The following is a 15240-nucleotide window of genomic DNA, read 5'->3' as shown; positions in this document are numbered from 1 at the left end:
AAGTGAAATTTATTAATTCGAATTTTCCAAGTGAAATCAATTCCAATTCTGAAATCAAAGTGAAGAACTTGATTTATAATCACAAGTGACATGTTAAGATACATGGATCCAGAACAATTTGACAAACATTTATTACATGACACCACATTTTTCACTATAAAGATCAATCAATCAATCACCATTTCCGTTAAGTTAGATGGCAAGTATATCGAATTCATGGGGCATGAAGTCTTCGCTTGGTCCGTAGTATTTGTCGGGCGAGTATAAGCTTAAGTTGATAACTTGGCTTGTGTACAAGCATGCAAACCTCTTCACCTACATAAATAATGTGAAAACGACCATAATCATCAGTCACATATCAATCAAATTAAAAGAAGAAAACATTATAAGATGGCAGTAAGACCAGCTTTTTTTCATGGACCTGAAAGTTGTGTTCATTGACAAAATAATATTTTCGAGAGTACGTGTTTTAAAATCTGCTGCACAATAGACATAATAATATTCCCATGTCCTGATGAACTTCTCATCGAATCCCAATGCAAGTATTTTACTGGAATCCAAGAAGTAACACAATATCAGACTCTAAGGATAAACAGAGATTTTTTTGAGATGACATGCAATATATGATAACTGAACTAGTTGATAAGCAGGTCCCATGTTAGCCGGGCTTCAAGATATCAAGAATAAAGTTATCTTGCAACAACTATTCATCACCAACTATGAAGTGGCATGCCATTAAGAGCAACCATAATTAAAAAGCTTCCTGGCAAAATAATGTTACCTGTAGAACTAGAAGAACATTTTCAACCAACACTGATTCGCAACAACCAAATAACTCTTCCAAGTACTCATGACCTACACCTTCTATCATCTCACTGAAAAAAAAGAAGTCAGTTTGCCAGCAACATTTAATTCAACTCTCTAAAAAATGAGAGATTTAGGCAATTGGCGATAGTCGCATAGATGGCATACTAACTAAGAGAGCTCACACAGAACAAGTGGTTTACTAGTAACCAACCAACCAACCACTTAATTATGAACTCCTACCAAGTTACCATCTGACATAAGCATCTTGACCAAATGGTTCTCATTAAGAATTCATATCAATGAGGCAAGCCTTAAAAATACAGCACCCCTTGTGATGGCCAAACCATTAATTCCCACCTAAAAAACCCATCAAACTTTTCCAAATCTCAAGCTATACCTGTACCCATAAAATACAGCACCTATGGTTCTGCCCAAACCCGTTTTCTAGACCTCAAAACCTACCTAAAATCCCTTTAAATCCAGTCCAAACTTTCCCATAACCTATGTTGCCCATGTACCCTAGGTCTAACCCTTTTAGAACGTAAAATCGAAGGCCCCGTTAAATATTGGATTGAAGCCCTAAGTGAATGGAAGTTCAATCTAGGAATGGAAGTTTACACAATTTCAGAAATAAAAAGACTACTCAAGGTATACAGAATCAGAATATTAGGAATGAATGTTGGCAAGACACAGGCACATAAAGAAAAACAAAAAGACGCATTACCTTGTTGTACAAAATAACTCCTGATGAGAGAAATATGTAGATTAGTAAGTACAAATACATTAACAGAAATGGTCTCCTAATCATTGTGCCTGTTTTCAGTTTCAAATACAATCCTTCTTCTATTTCCTAGCTTGCCAACCATCTAAAACAAAGAGATTTCCAATTGAAACCAGAAATATTAGAACTCCAGGCATGTTTCACCAGAAATAATGGTGCAGTTACCTAAAATCCAGAATTGGTACCTATCTCCTCAATCATCAGTACAAAGATCAATTCATTCAAATGCTATTGTTATACTCATGAAATCCACAAAGCAAAGAATCTGCAAAACACAAAACACAAAACAATGAGTAACATGTCATACATACAAGCTCAGCGTGATATAAAAATTATTGAACCATGCAACTGAAAAAAAGAAGTGCATTAAATGGTTTGGCCAACACAAGGGGTGCTGTATTTTTAATTGAGAATTGTAACTAGAAAAACTCTTTTCTTCGAGTTTTAATGTTCGGGGCTGAAACAAATTAAAGAAATCACATTAATTTCCTCAAGATAAAAACAAACTCAATCATGCAACATAGTTAAAAGAAAAAAAAAAATTATTTTTAGAAGTTCTCACAATTTTGGATCATCAGCTCCTACAAAACACATGGTATAGAAGTGAAACTGAATCAAATGGAACTTGTGTCCACATAAGGAAAAGAAAGTATCTTCTTGTTAATATATATATATATATAAACTATTCTAATATAGGGCAATTGGGTTACTTGAAGCATCACAATGTCACCACTTACCACCTCTATATAGTATTTTAATGAGTAGTAAGATAGCCGCAATACTCTCCCAAGCAATAAAAGAGACACAATATGAGATTCCATCCTACTTTCAGAAATCAAGATATTAGCTACCATAGGGAATTTTTACAAGAGGGGAGAAAAGCACAGTATGCTTAATTAGATTCTGTCATTAACCATTAGATACGGTGGTCTCCACTATATTCCCCGACAAACAAATAGGGTGTGTAAGCAACACCCCACCCTTACTTTTGAAATAATTAACTTTGGTCTATTATTATTATTTTTTTTTTGGATTGATTTGGTTTTAGGAATCTATACGTGACAAGTGAGGGCTATATAAATATAAACTATAGTGACTTTCATGACTAAATCTGAGACCCAAAACTTTATGTTACCTCACCATCTTATCAATGAAATTGAATCTAAATCTTTCAATATTAAGAATCATCTCAATAAAGTGAAGTTGCGTCATTTCAAATTTTAGTGAACGTATCCTAGTATTGAATTTAACAAAATTACGGTTCCGACTACCAGTTAAGGATCCAATATAAGGAATCCAGAATCATTCTACATCGATAAAGTCTACTAAACTTCATCTTATTTTATTGAGTAAAGGATACTCAGTTACAAACATAGATAGTACACAAATGAAAGCTATGGGGGCATGGAGGAAATATCTTAAAACTCGAGAGAGAATGAAAAAATCCTTCTGCTACAACTTAATGGAAACTGTAAAAACGCAGCATTGGATCAATCCATGACACCCAAAAGGAATTCTATTTGAAAATACATCTCAAGGAGAATCCAGTTGCCTCAATCATTAGAAATGGCAATTTTCAGGTTTTGCATCCGAAGAACCCTTTTGCACCAACATTACATTTTAATTATCGATACTTTGAAAGTAATGCTCCTAAAGATATTCCGAATGCAAGTTAGTTCAGCCCACTATCTTATAACTTTTGGCTCAGCTCCAAAACTCCTTAATGATTGATCGTCCATTAGTGAACAATACCACTTAAGAGCATGTTGGTTAATTTCCTGATACTCTGTTCGTGATAGTTTCCATGTGATTTCTGGGTACTTATCTTATTTGGACTGTTTTGTGTTGCAGGGATCTCTACGCTTCGTACATTGTGGAAAGCTTGAGGCAGTAACTTTCCTTCGAGTCTACTAAGTAAATGGCTATAAACTCGTGACTATCACAGTTTTTTTTTTAATTTCCTCTGTTTTTTGTCAACAAATTAAAAGTCCAAATTATGTGTTATGTACGTACTCCTCCTTCGCTTTATCAACACTCCAATTAACAGAAACAAAAGCTAAACATAGAATAGGAGACTAAACATAAAATAGGACACATTACATCAGAGAACAAAGTGGGGAACTTACAGTAGGATTCAGTGGTTCCTCCTCTGGCTTCTCTCTGAATTCAAGAACTTGATTTTCATAATTTACTTTTAGAATCCTGAAACATGGATCTCGATTCTCTGTAGCAGAAACAGCAGCAACCGTGATATCTGCTCCACTATAGAGATGGCGACCAGGAAGGACTAGAATGAGAGAGAGAGAGAGAGGTCGTCACCTACTCGAGATCGGTTCGGCCTCCTTCGTTTTGTAATCTGTACACCTCTAGGGTTTCTGAAATCTCTTTTAATACTCGGGTGTAAGTAGTAATAAACGGCCTGCCAATATCTATTTCTTTTGGAAATTTGACAAAAGGGTGAGGGCAATTTTGGAATAGAAAACATGGTCTCTTCCCTTCCCTCCTCGTCTCTCCATTTTTGGGGGAACAAAAATTTTGAGTTTTTCCCTCCTCTTCCCTCCATTTTGCTTCTCTTCCCTCCACTTAACAATCCAAACAGGAGAAAGGAAGAGAAAATAGCATATTTTCTCTTCCCTTCCCTCAATCCAAACACAGCGTAAGAGAAAAGAAGAGAAACTCAATTTCCCCCTATCGTGTTTGGATTGACCGGGGAGAATTTTAGAATTTTAAAATATCTTAAAAGAGATTTAAGGGCAGAATTGAAATTATAAAATATTTCAAAAGGGTTTCTCTTTTCTTCTCTCCACATTTATTAGATTAATATCATCGTTTCTTCCTGTCGCCCTTTCTGCACAACTCGATTTGCCTCGTTTCTCTGATTTAGGGTTTTTTAAATCTTTGTTTCTATTCGAATCTTGCAAGAACTTCTCCTTGAGAGTTTACGGTTTTTAGGTTTCTCTTGTCCGTTGGTTTCTTCAAGGTCCGTTGTTCTTTTGAGGTTTTAGGCTTTTTTGTTCATCGATTTATCAGTTTTTGGTAATCCATCTCCATCGATCCGATTTCATTACCGTCTTTATTTCATACTATTCGCTCGGGCTTCAGATTCGATCTCTTCCTTCCTCCCGTCTTTATAAGAATTAGAGCAATTTTTTTTTTATTATAACTTTTAGGGTTAGGGTTTTTGGTTTCCGTAGAGATGGTTCGTTCTAAGGGTTTGAATGGTCCGCCACCCCCAACACCTACGAAACAGTTTCGAGGGTCAGAACCGATTTCTGTAGCTGGGCCGACAGAGGCAGATTTTCAGAGAAGTTTGGAATTGGAGAAGGTATGTTTTGTTATGTGCCTAGAAATTTATTATCTTGAATGAATAGGAGAGTGGGTAGTTTGGATAAGTGGGTAGTTAATGTAGTAATTCTTTGTATTTAAATTCATTATTAGACTAATGAAAAATATGCAGAGAATTATTATTAAGATCCTATTGGATTTTGGAGATTCACAGTCTCGAATTGGTGGCCTAGGAGGTCCGATCTCCCTCGAACAAGATTGATCTCATTCTTTTTCTTATTTTTTCTTATTTTTGTGATATGATTTAAGTGGGTACGTAACATTAGTATCAGAGCGGTGGATTTTGGAATGGCGGAAAGAATACGAAATGCCAAACTCGATGAGATGATGGGTTTCTTGAAGGAAACCACAGAGATTCATGGGAAGATGCTTAATGAACTAGTGATAAAGGTTTCAAGTTTGGACACCAAAATTGAGCACCTCTCTAAAGAAAAAGGCAAGGAGATTGGGGAGAGTTCCAGTAAGACAATTAACAGACTTGATGAACCTTATCAATTTGATATTAACAAGGGAATTCAAACTCGGACAGTACGACTGGAATTTCCAAGGTTTACTGGGGTGGATCCAGATGGTTGGCTTTATAGGGCAGAGCAATTCTTTTTACACCAGCAGACACCGTTCACACAAAGGCTACTTATAGCCTCCTTTCACATGGAAGGGAAGGCACTCCAGTGGTTTCGTTGGATGGAACGGTCAGGAGCGATTTCAAATTGGGAATCACTTGTTTCTGCTTTGCAAGTTAGATTCGGATCTTCACCATACGAGGATCCAACGGCTATGCTGTCTAAACTGCAACAAACGTCTTCGGTGGACCAATATCAAACTCAGTTTGAAGAGTTAGCAAACAGAACTGAAGGTCTTAATGAGTCCTTCATGATGAGTTGTTTTGTGGGAGGATTGAAGGAAGAAATTCGTTTGAGTGTTTAGATGTTGAAACCAACAACACTCACTGATGCAATCGGCCTCGCTTGCATGCAAGAAGAAAAAATATTGGCTTGAAAGCGGATGAACGACCCTACAAATGACACCAACACAATCGTTCATTCAGGAAAACTATTATCAGCTGCTCTTAAACGACTCTCACCTGTAGACATGAAAGAGCGTAGAGATCGTGGGTTATGGTATAATTGCGATGAGAAATTTTTCCAAGGTCATAAATGTAAAGTTCAGCAGCTTTTCCTTTTAGAGGGGAATTGGCCAAAAGAAATTGATGAAATTGACGAGCGAGATGATGGAAAGGAAGTTGAAGATGAAGGGGGAGGGAATACTTTTTAGATTGAAACCTTGAGGACAAGGTTTTTTTACAAGGGGTAGAGAATGTTATGTGCCTAGAAATTTATTATCTTGTATCAAGATTTGATGCATCTTGATGTATTTTATTTTAATTGTTTTAATTAGTCAAGGAGTCTTAGGTAATGGGTAAGGGTAGTTACGAATTGTGTAAGAGTTATGGAATTATGCTTATGGGGTAGTTACTTGAATGAATAGGAGAGTGGGTAGTTTGGATAAGTGGGTAGTTAATGTAGTAATTCTTTGTATTTAAATTCATTATTAGACTAATGAAAAATATGCAGAGAAATTATTATTAAGATCCTATTGGATTTTGGAGATTCACCGTCTCGAATTGGTGGCCTAGGAGGTCCGATCTCCCTCGAACGAGATCAATCTCATTTTTTTTCTTCTTTTTTCTTATTTTTGTGATATGATTTAAGTGGGTACGTAACATGTTTTGGTACATTAAAGATTGCTTCTTCTTTTTTATATTCTTTACTTGTTATCCAACATGCAGATTTTCTGATAATAATTTTTTGACCCTATTGAAGTTCTTGGTTGATGCTGGGCTTCATGAGAGCCGGGACGAAACTATGAAGAGAGAAGAGGTTCTTGCCCATATCGATCAGGTAACAAACGAAATCTCTATGTAAGAAAAATCTTCATGCTTCTGTTTTGTCCTTATATATATATTAATATAAATTTATATTATAGCTATTTGTAATTTGCAGTTTCCTTCATATATTCTAGGAGTGGTGTTCTCTTTGTCCTGTGATTGTGAGTGTTTTCATGGTAATCATATGTGGCAGTTTATAATGTGAAATTTCTGCCATGGGCTTGTTACAAGCCACTGTAGCAAATAGTAATAAAAATTCAAAAAGTTGTCATTTTTTCTCCTTTAAATCAGAAATGCCATGAAAAAAATATTATGGTTATTTGACCATGAGTGCACCAGTTGGGCTCTAGATCTGATTACAATTGTAGTTTATATTTTCTGCACGCATATTTCTCAATTTGCTTTGGAAGTTTCAATTTTCCACTTCTTGAAACATTTCGTTACTGTTCATTCCACGTTTTAGGTTGTAAAAGCTTGGGTGAAGGACTTGACTTGTCAAGAGGGTACTGCGATGGATTGGTTCAGGATGCAAATGCTGTTATATTTACTTTTGGATCTTATCGATTAGGGGTAAGATATGTGTTGAGATCGCTCATCTGTAATATTTTTTATTTTAAAATACATGCCCCAAAATGTATTGCATGGAATAATCATGAAATTTGAATCTTGAGTGTTATGATCTTGACTTATATAAAGTAGCATTGGAAATATGTAGATAGTTGTGTTATCATAGGTGAACGTAGGCTTTCTCGTCAAGTACATGATATACTAATTGACTCAGGGAACAAATTGGTACCCAAATATAGCTGAAAATCTAAAATGAAGCATACTGATTTTGAGTTGTTGTATCTTTACTGTAGTTGTAAACTGAGAAATTGATGAGTGCTTTAAGGACAAGATCATTATGAACATTGTATAAACTATTAGAGTTGCATGAAAAAAAAAAAAGACAAATTGAGCTAGTTTTTTTCATGCAAAATGAAGATCAATAATAGTGTTAGTGAGGAGGAAGTCGTAGGTGAAAGAGTCCAAAAAGATGGTATTTGGGCCAAAACAAAAATTGTGGAAGGATGGTATTAAGTTCAAATATCAAGGAACTTTCCATAGTGGATAATATGTTTTTTTGACTGGAGGTGTAGTTGATAATTGATGTTATATATTGTTGTGATGCACTAAGACATGTGGAGTGTTGTTCCACGTCCCTAGGTTCGAACCCCTTGAACACAACTTCATTTGCTAACTACCCCTAACCCTATACCAAATGTATATATAATGAAAGAAAGTAGGGAAATTACAAACTTGCCATACAGGCATAGATTTAGCCATCCAAGTTGTTTTAAAATGTTGTGGAGCCTAGGCGGTGGACTCCTTTGAGGCCTAGGTGAGGACGAAGGGTCTAGGTAGGGCTTAAACGACAAAAAAAAATTAATGTTTTAATTTTTAAAGTGTAGTAAAGTCTTTCTAAGAAAGAAAGAAAGAAAGTAGAAAGCATAATCTAAATATGTCATTACTAATAAGATAATACTAACTACCAAGCAAGCTGGTAAGTCAACACAACTAACATTTAAGCAGTGTTTTCAAGTAGCGTATGAGGTGATATTTGATCAGGATTTACTATGCACATAGGGGATCCACATAGCATATGTGGTCGCATAAAACTTTTTGTGCTTGTTTTTTAATAGTAAAAATTGAAAAAATATAAAAATTGCAATTATTAAAATAGTATTGGAAAATATTTTGATGGTCTTTTTTATATCTAATTTCATTACCATTTACCATATTTTCAGGTTTAGCAAATATGTAGAATGAATGAACTCAAGAATTTTGAAAAAAAAAAAAAACAAGAAGTCTTACTTGTTGAATATTGAATTGTTGATTATGGCAATAATCCTTTAATCTTACTATATTTTTAGGTACACGGTCCTGGAGCTGACATAGACACTCTGTGTGTTGGGCCATCATACATAAATCGAGAGGTAGAATGCAGTTGGCTTATTCGTGTTGAATCATTGATAAATGAACTCTGGCTATAATATTCGGGTGATTTAAATTTATTGGTTGTTTTCAACAGGGACATTTCTTTATTGTTTTACATGATATCCTGGCTGATATGGAGGAAGTGACTGAACTACAACCAGTTCCTGACGCATATGTCCCAGTATTGAAATTTAAGCTACGCGGAATATCAATCGATCTTCTTTACGCGAGTATTGACCGTTTAGTTGTTCCAGAAGTAAGTCCATGTGAAAGTGCCTGAGTATTTTTTAAAAACAGTTTTGACTTAATTCTTAAGTCCAATTTTCCTTGGCTTTATGAAGACCCCTTTTTTTCTGTCTGTATGTGTTTGTATTGTTACCTACACATTGGCGTATAGGATATGCTAAGTCCTTGTTTCTGTTAATTACCTAGTGCATTAAAGGTTGCTCTGACCTCTTGATATTTCCCTTCGATGAGATATGAACTTGGAAATAATCTGACTCCTTCATATTGGGCTAGAAAACAGCGAGTTTTCATAAGATTTGTGCTCTGTTTGGAAAAGCTGTATGTAAAGTTGCTGATGCTGAATTAAGTTGCTGAAGCTGAGAGAAAGTTGTTGTTGCTGTTGCTGAATTGAATATATTGTTTGGTAACATGCTGTTTAATTATGCTGTTAAGATGTTGAACTGTTTGGTAACCCGCTGTCTAAAAATTGCTGGATGAAATTAAAAATAATATTAAAAAAAGTTTTATTTATTTGATATAAATACTAATATGTTAACAAAAGTATAAATGTTGATAATTTTGTTACTGTGTTTGAGCCCACTTGTTGAACATGGAGATTGTGCCTGCTCAATTTTCCATCGGTGTTTATCTTGATGAACTCGTACATACTCGATGATTCCTATAAAATATGTTGTTATTTCCTAGTTATTCTTTATTTCTATTTTGTTGTTTTAAGCAGATTTTCTTGGCCTCCTTTGTATAATTGATTTATTTTTTTCTAACAAACTTCTCAAATAATTTTTTATTTTTATTTTTGGTTAGTGGGTTCAAATTTGTTTTTGATGTTTTTGGTATTGGATGTAAAATCGATTTGTTTTTAGTATGGTATGAGTACCAAAAGATCAAGGCCTAAGATTCACATTGTTAATTTTAAAAGCATGACGGTCTCTCTAATATCAATAGAAAATTTGGGGAGTTAAATAATTTTTTTTTCTTTTTTTGAGTTTCTATTGGCACCCAAACTTTTATTAATATATCCCAAATATTATTACACTAGTTCAAACAATTTTAGTAGTTGTTTTACAATTATAATTAGGCTCGTATAAAATCTTTAATCCAAAAAAGACATCTAGCAAAAATGAGAAACAAGAAAGGGCTTTTACTGGCACCCCATTTTTATTTATCCTCAATTATTACATTTTTTTTTTTTCTTTCTTTTAATTTGGGTTTAATAAGTAAATTTGGATGCCAATAACAGTTCGTTATTGAAAATAAAATTGAATGGGCTCCAGCTGGATGCAAATCGACAGTTTGAAAATTAGGCGAGGTGTATCAAATATCAATTAAAACATAGGTTTTAAAATCTACTACTTTTGTGTATTTTATAAGTGCAAACAACAACTTTGGTGCAGTGGGGTTATATATTATATTATTATTTTTATTATGTATGTTGTCAGTATGAGAAAAAGGGGTAAATTCTAATATACCTCAAAGGTAGGGGGTTAAATCAGAGTTTTTTTTTTTTCTTTAAAAAATTCAATGACTTGCCCCTGGGTAGCTCTGCCCCTAACCCCATCTCAAGCAAGAGTTTCTGAATTGGTGGTGTTGACGTTGAGTCTTCTAAGTTGAAGGACAAATGGGTCAAAAAGACTCGTGTGTGGTGTCGGAGAAGGTTGAATCATGAACCTGATCAGGGTTTTGGTTTTTGTAGGAGATGGGTTGAGATGGTGGAGGCGAAAGGGGAGTGGGAAGGTTGAAGAGGCCATTAGAGAACTTTGAAACAGTGAAGTAAAATAGAGGATTGAAGAAGACGAGTTGAATTTCACAAACCGAGTTACGAACTCGGTGCTTCAATCAAGGGAGGAATCGGGTAGAGTTTTATCAACTGTGTGATTTTGCTGAGGCTCGTTGAAGAGTTGGCAGTCGAGAGAATAGGCTGATTTAGCCGAACGAATCGGCAACTAAAATGTGTTCTCATCGATTCCAACACAGAAGTTTCAAAAACGGAATGAGTTCGGTGTGATTTTAGCCGTGCGAAGGCTTTTCCAACGGAGTATTGGTCTTGTGTTGCGTTTAGGCCTTGACTTTTGGTTTGGTTTTGCTTGGGTATATCTATTCTTTTGGTTTAGCTATTGCTTTCACATCTTTTTTTTCTTTCCTTTATATATGTGTATTTGAAAAAAAATTAATGATTGAGTAATTATTGAATTTTAATTTTTCTGTGTTTCTTTGTTGCATTTAAAATAGTTCCCCCCACCCTCTCTTTTTTGTGTGGTGTGTGGTTGTCGTCCTTTTTTTTCTCCTTATATCTGCATGTTTGATTTGTATTATTCGGATAATATAGTTATCTGTCTATGTCATTACATCTGGTCAAATGGTAAAAAAAAATCAAGTAGTTTTCTGGACTGGTTATAAATTTCCTGTCATTAAGATGGTGTATGAAGTGGTTTGTTGTATGACTTCATGTTATTTTTTATTGCTTATAAGGACACATGAATACTTCTTTTAAAGATAGTAGTTTCCTTCATGCAATTATCTGAAAAATGGAGGGGCTACGTTGCTGGTCTCCACTTAGGAGACCATTTTTGCCACCACATTTCACTTAGGGTATGTTTGATTGCACATGGAAAATAGGGTGGAAAATCAATTTTCATGGAAAATGACATTTTTCAAGTGTTTGATTGCACATGGAAATGGAAATTCATTTTCCACCCTATTCAAAAGTCCACTAAATCATGGATTTCACTTTCCCACCCATGGATTTCACTTTCCCACCCATATGGGTGGGAAAATGAAATCCACCTATATTTTCCATCATCAATTCTTCCTTACCACCACCACTACCCCACCACCACCACCATTACATTAATCTCGCCATCGTCGTCATAGTTGTCGTCGCCATCGTCGTCATAGTCGTCGTCACCATCGCCGTCGCCGTCGCTGCCGACTCCGTCTCCGACCACCTTCTCTCCTCTCTCTTCTTCTTTTTCTTCTTTTCCATCCCTCACCTCCTCCGCCACCACCACCACCACGTTCTCCTCCCACCATCTTCCTCACTTACCTCCGTCGTGGTCGCCACCGTCTCCGTCGTCGTCGCCGTCGCCACATCCTCTCCCTCCCTCTTCCTCGTCATCGTCATCTTCTTCCTGTCCCTCTCCTTTCATCTTCTTCCTCCTTTTTCTCTTCTTCTTTTTTCTCATATTTTTTCCATGATTTTATCCAAGTGAAATCAAACAATGGAATTTGATTTTCCAACCCTACCTATTTTCCATAACTAATTTTCCATGGATTTCAAATTCCATGGAAAGTGACTTTCCATGCAATCAAACATACCCTTATTACTTTTCTGCCATGGCTCCATGTATTGAGAAGTTCTCTTCCAATGTGCAAAATTTCACTCTTGAAACCTTACATACCATCCTGATGTGAACTATTGCAAATCCAGACAATCTTGCTTTTAATTCATCCTTACGAGTTCTTATATTTCAAACTCAGGGCTGGAAACCAAACTGTTCAAACATAGTTTGTTCTTCAGGTGCACAGGTTGCCATTTTGTCCAGCATTGTTTCTTATTTGCCAAATCAGCACATCAATAGCAATCTGGAGCTTTAAATTTTGGGTTTGACACTCGTATTCATGGAATAATCAAATTGGGGAAGAAAGCTTGGATTGGATTCCTTCGTTGTCTCATTGGATTCCCTGTTTAAGGCCATATTCTGCTAAATATTGACAATGAGTGTGTATACTGGTTACTAAATGCTTGCAAAAAAAGAAAAAAGAAAAAAGAAAAAAGAAAAAAGAAAAAAGAAAAAAGAAAAAAGAAAAAAGAAAAAGAAAAAATATTGGACATGCATCAATAGGCTCTTAGTTTTTTCATGTTTTTCAGGATATTGACTGTTGTGCCATATCAAGCTGAATTTTCTGTTTGATGTTAATAGATACTCATAATTTCTCATATATCGAATTAGGTATGTATTGTTGCTTTTGTTTGGCTTTACCATGTCCCGTATCTGTAACAACCACTTTTGTACAGGACTTGGACATATCCCATGGGTCTGTATTGAACAACGTTGACGAGAAAACCGTCCGAAGTCTTAACGGCTGCAGGGTTACAGATCAAATTCTCCAACTTGTTCCCAATGTTGAGGTGAACATTTAAAATACTTAAATCTTGGAATTTTAGTTTATGGGTTCTCAGATCCTTATTTGGAGCTGTATCTTTTTTTTGTAGCATTTTCGCACGACACTCAGATGTTTAAAGTTTGGGCTAAAAGGCGTGGCGTATATCAAATGTAAGAGATGCTCCTTAAGTGTCACATTTCTAGTTTGGCAATCAGTTTAAGATTGCAATTTTCAATTTTTTTCCTGCTCTGCTTTGTTCAGGTGACTGGATTTCTCGGTGGTGTGAATTTGGCTCTTTTAGTTGCTCGTATATGCCAGCTTTATCCTAATGCCATTCCCAGCATGCTAGTTTCCCGATTCTTCAGGGTTTATAGTCTGTGGCGCTGGCCGAACCCTGTGATGCTCTGTCCGATAGAAGAGGATAAACTTGGAATTCCTGTATGGGATCCTCGCAAGAACCCACGAGACCGATCTCATAATATGCCGATTATTACACCTGGTAACCATTGCATGAACTCTAGCTACAATGTCTCAAAGAGTACTCTTCGGATTCTGATGGAGCAATTCCAGAAGGGTAACAATATTTGTGAGGTAAGATTGTGCAGAATTTTCTAACTATTATTTATCTACTCTTGGTTACTTAACATACTCATTTTTTCGTTTCTTTGATATAGGAGATTGAGCTGAATAAAGCCCAGTGGAGTGTTCTGTTTGAGCCTTACCTTTTCTTTGAAACATATAAGAATTATTTGCAAGTTGATATTGTTGCAACAGGTGTTGATGATTTGCGGGCTTGGAAGGGATGGGTAGTATCCCGCTTGAGGCAGCTGACTCTGAAGGTAAAATATATGTTATTGGGATACAGCTAAGGACTAAAAGACACAAAAATCCATACTTTAATCAAAATCACAACCTGTCTAAAGACGGGTAAAAAAGAACAAGACAAATGATGATTTATTTTTTTCTAATCCTTGCTTTCCGTTTGAACAAAATTGCAGATAGAGCGCAACACACTTGAGAAGTTGCAGTGTCATCCACATGCTACTGAGTACATAGACACTTCCAAGCAGAGTTCACATTGTGCTTTTTTTATGGGTTTAAAGAGGAAAGAAGGGGTTGTAGTGGAAGAAGAACAGCAACTTGATATTCGTGGAACAGTCGATGAATTCAAGCATGCAGTGAACAGGTGCATGTTTAGGAAATCAGGGATGGAAATTTGTGTTTCTCATATATGTAAGGAGCAGATACCTTCATTGTGTATCCAAAAGGGTATAAACGACCTCAACCATCAACAAGGCTTACTACAAGTCATGAGCCCGGGGAAAGAAATCATTTCATAAAGATGATGGTGAAGAGAGCAAAGTTGGATGTCTAAAGAAAAGGAAGGATGCTGGACGACAAGTGGATGATTTGAGGCCAAATAAACCAAAGAGACGGGCTACTGTTAGTCCACAGAGGCCTGAGTCAATCCTATCTCCTGAAAGTAGTAGCACGTCTCATGTGCTGCCCCCAAAGAGAAACTGGTTGGACTTTAGGATTTTATGTTTCAGTTTTTTTGCGATTCTATTTGGTTGTGTCCTTCATTTTAGTTTTCTGAGATTTCAACCGCAAACATCTTGAAACCAAACTCCTTGCAAGAGGAGAACACATGTAACGTAGCTTCACAACACAGTCACCACTTGCCTTTCGTCATAATGTAGAAATACTATGATTTGGTGTTTAAGGTACAAAATGTTTATGTAACTTTTTTTGTTTTTTTTATTGTTGATTTTAAGGATACAAAATAAAAATGATTATGGTAACAGGTTGAAGATGAGGGAATGTAAGTCATCTTCTATTTTAATCTCCCGATGATAAGACCAAGGTAAAGAAGTAATCATCAAAGGTTCATCCAATAAAAAGAACAATTAGATTTATATAAAAATGATCAAGGATTCATCATGAAAAATGATTAAATTGAATGCTTAGAAGTCATCAATTTGTGTTTAATGTTTACATTACATATCGTGACATCCACCAAAGACCCCATGTATAAGGTTAGTGGGCTCGTAAATATCTTCCAAGACAACTACATTTATCTCATCGATGATGTGGC

General features: G+C 35.7%; 1 long non-coding RNA gene and 1 pseudogene across 5 annotated transcripts; one reads left to right on the top strand and one right to left on the bottom strand.

Moving 5' to 3' along the window:
* Nucleotides 1-60: 60 nt before the first annotated feature.
* LOC147383896 (uncharacterized) lies at nt 61-4077 on the bottom strand. 4 transcript variants are annotated; one of them, XR_015173024.1, is made up of 6 exons: nt 3715-4077; nt 1774-1853; nt 1532-1673; nt 782-875; nt 422-550; nt 61-315 (listed from the first exon to the last, which is right to left on the bottom strand). It is a non-coding gene; the product is annotated as an uncharacterized LOC147383896 (long non-coding RNA). The 4 variants fall into 4 exon arrangements; XR_015173022.1 differs by having other exon boundaries at nt 782-1673; nt 3715-4065; XR_015173025.1 differs by lacking the exon at nt 422-550 and having other exon boundaries at nt 3715-4056.
* A 438-nt stretch (nt 4078-4515) lies between these two features.
* Nucleotides 4516-14888, top strand: LOC147383895 (nuclear poly(A) polymerase 4-like; annotated as a pseudogene). Its single transcript, XR_015172687.1, has 10 exons — nt 4516-4913; nt 6757-6834; nt 7285-7391; nt 8735-8797; nt 8893-9054; nt 13057-13170; nt 13255-13313; nt 13404-13736; nt 13820-13984; nt 14144-14888. The product of XR_015172687.1 is annotated as a nuclear poly(A) polymerase 4-like (transcript).
* Nucleotides 14889-15240: the final 352 nt, after the last annotated feature.

Source organism: Akebia trifoliata, chromosome 15, assembly GCF_017979445.1.
Source record: "Akebia trifoliata isolate Shusen 1 chromosome 15, ASM1797944v1, whole genome shotgun sequence".
In the NCBI taxonomy this organism is placed as follows: Eukaryota; Viridiplantae; Streptophyta; class Magnoliopsida; order Ranunculales; family Lardizabalaceae; genus Akebia; species Akebia trifoliata.
This window is presented reverse-complemented; position numbering and strand designations above follow the sequence as displayed.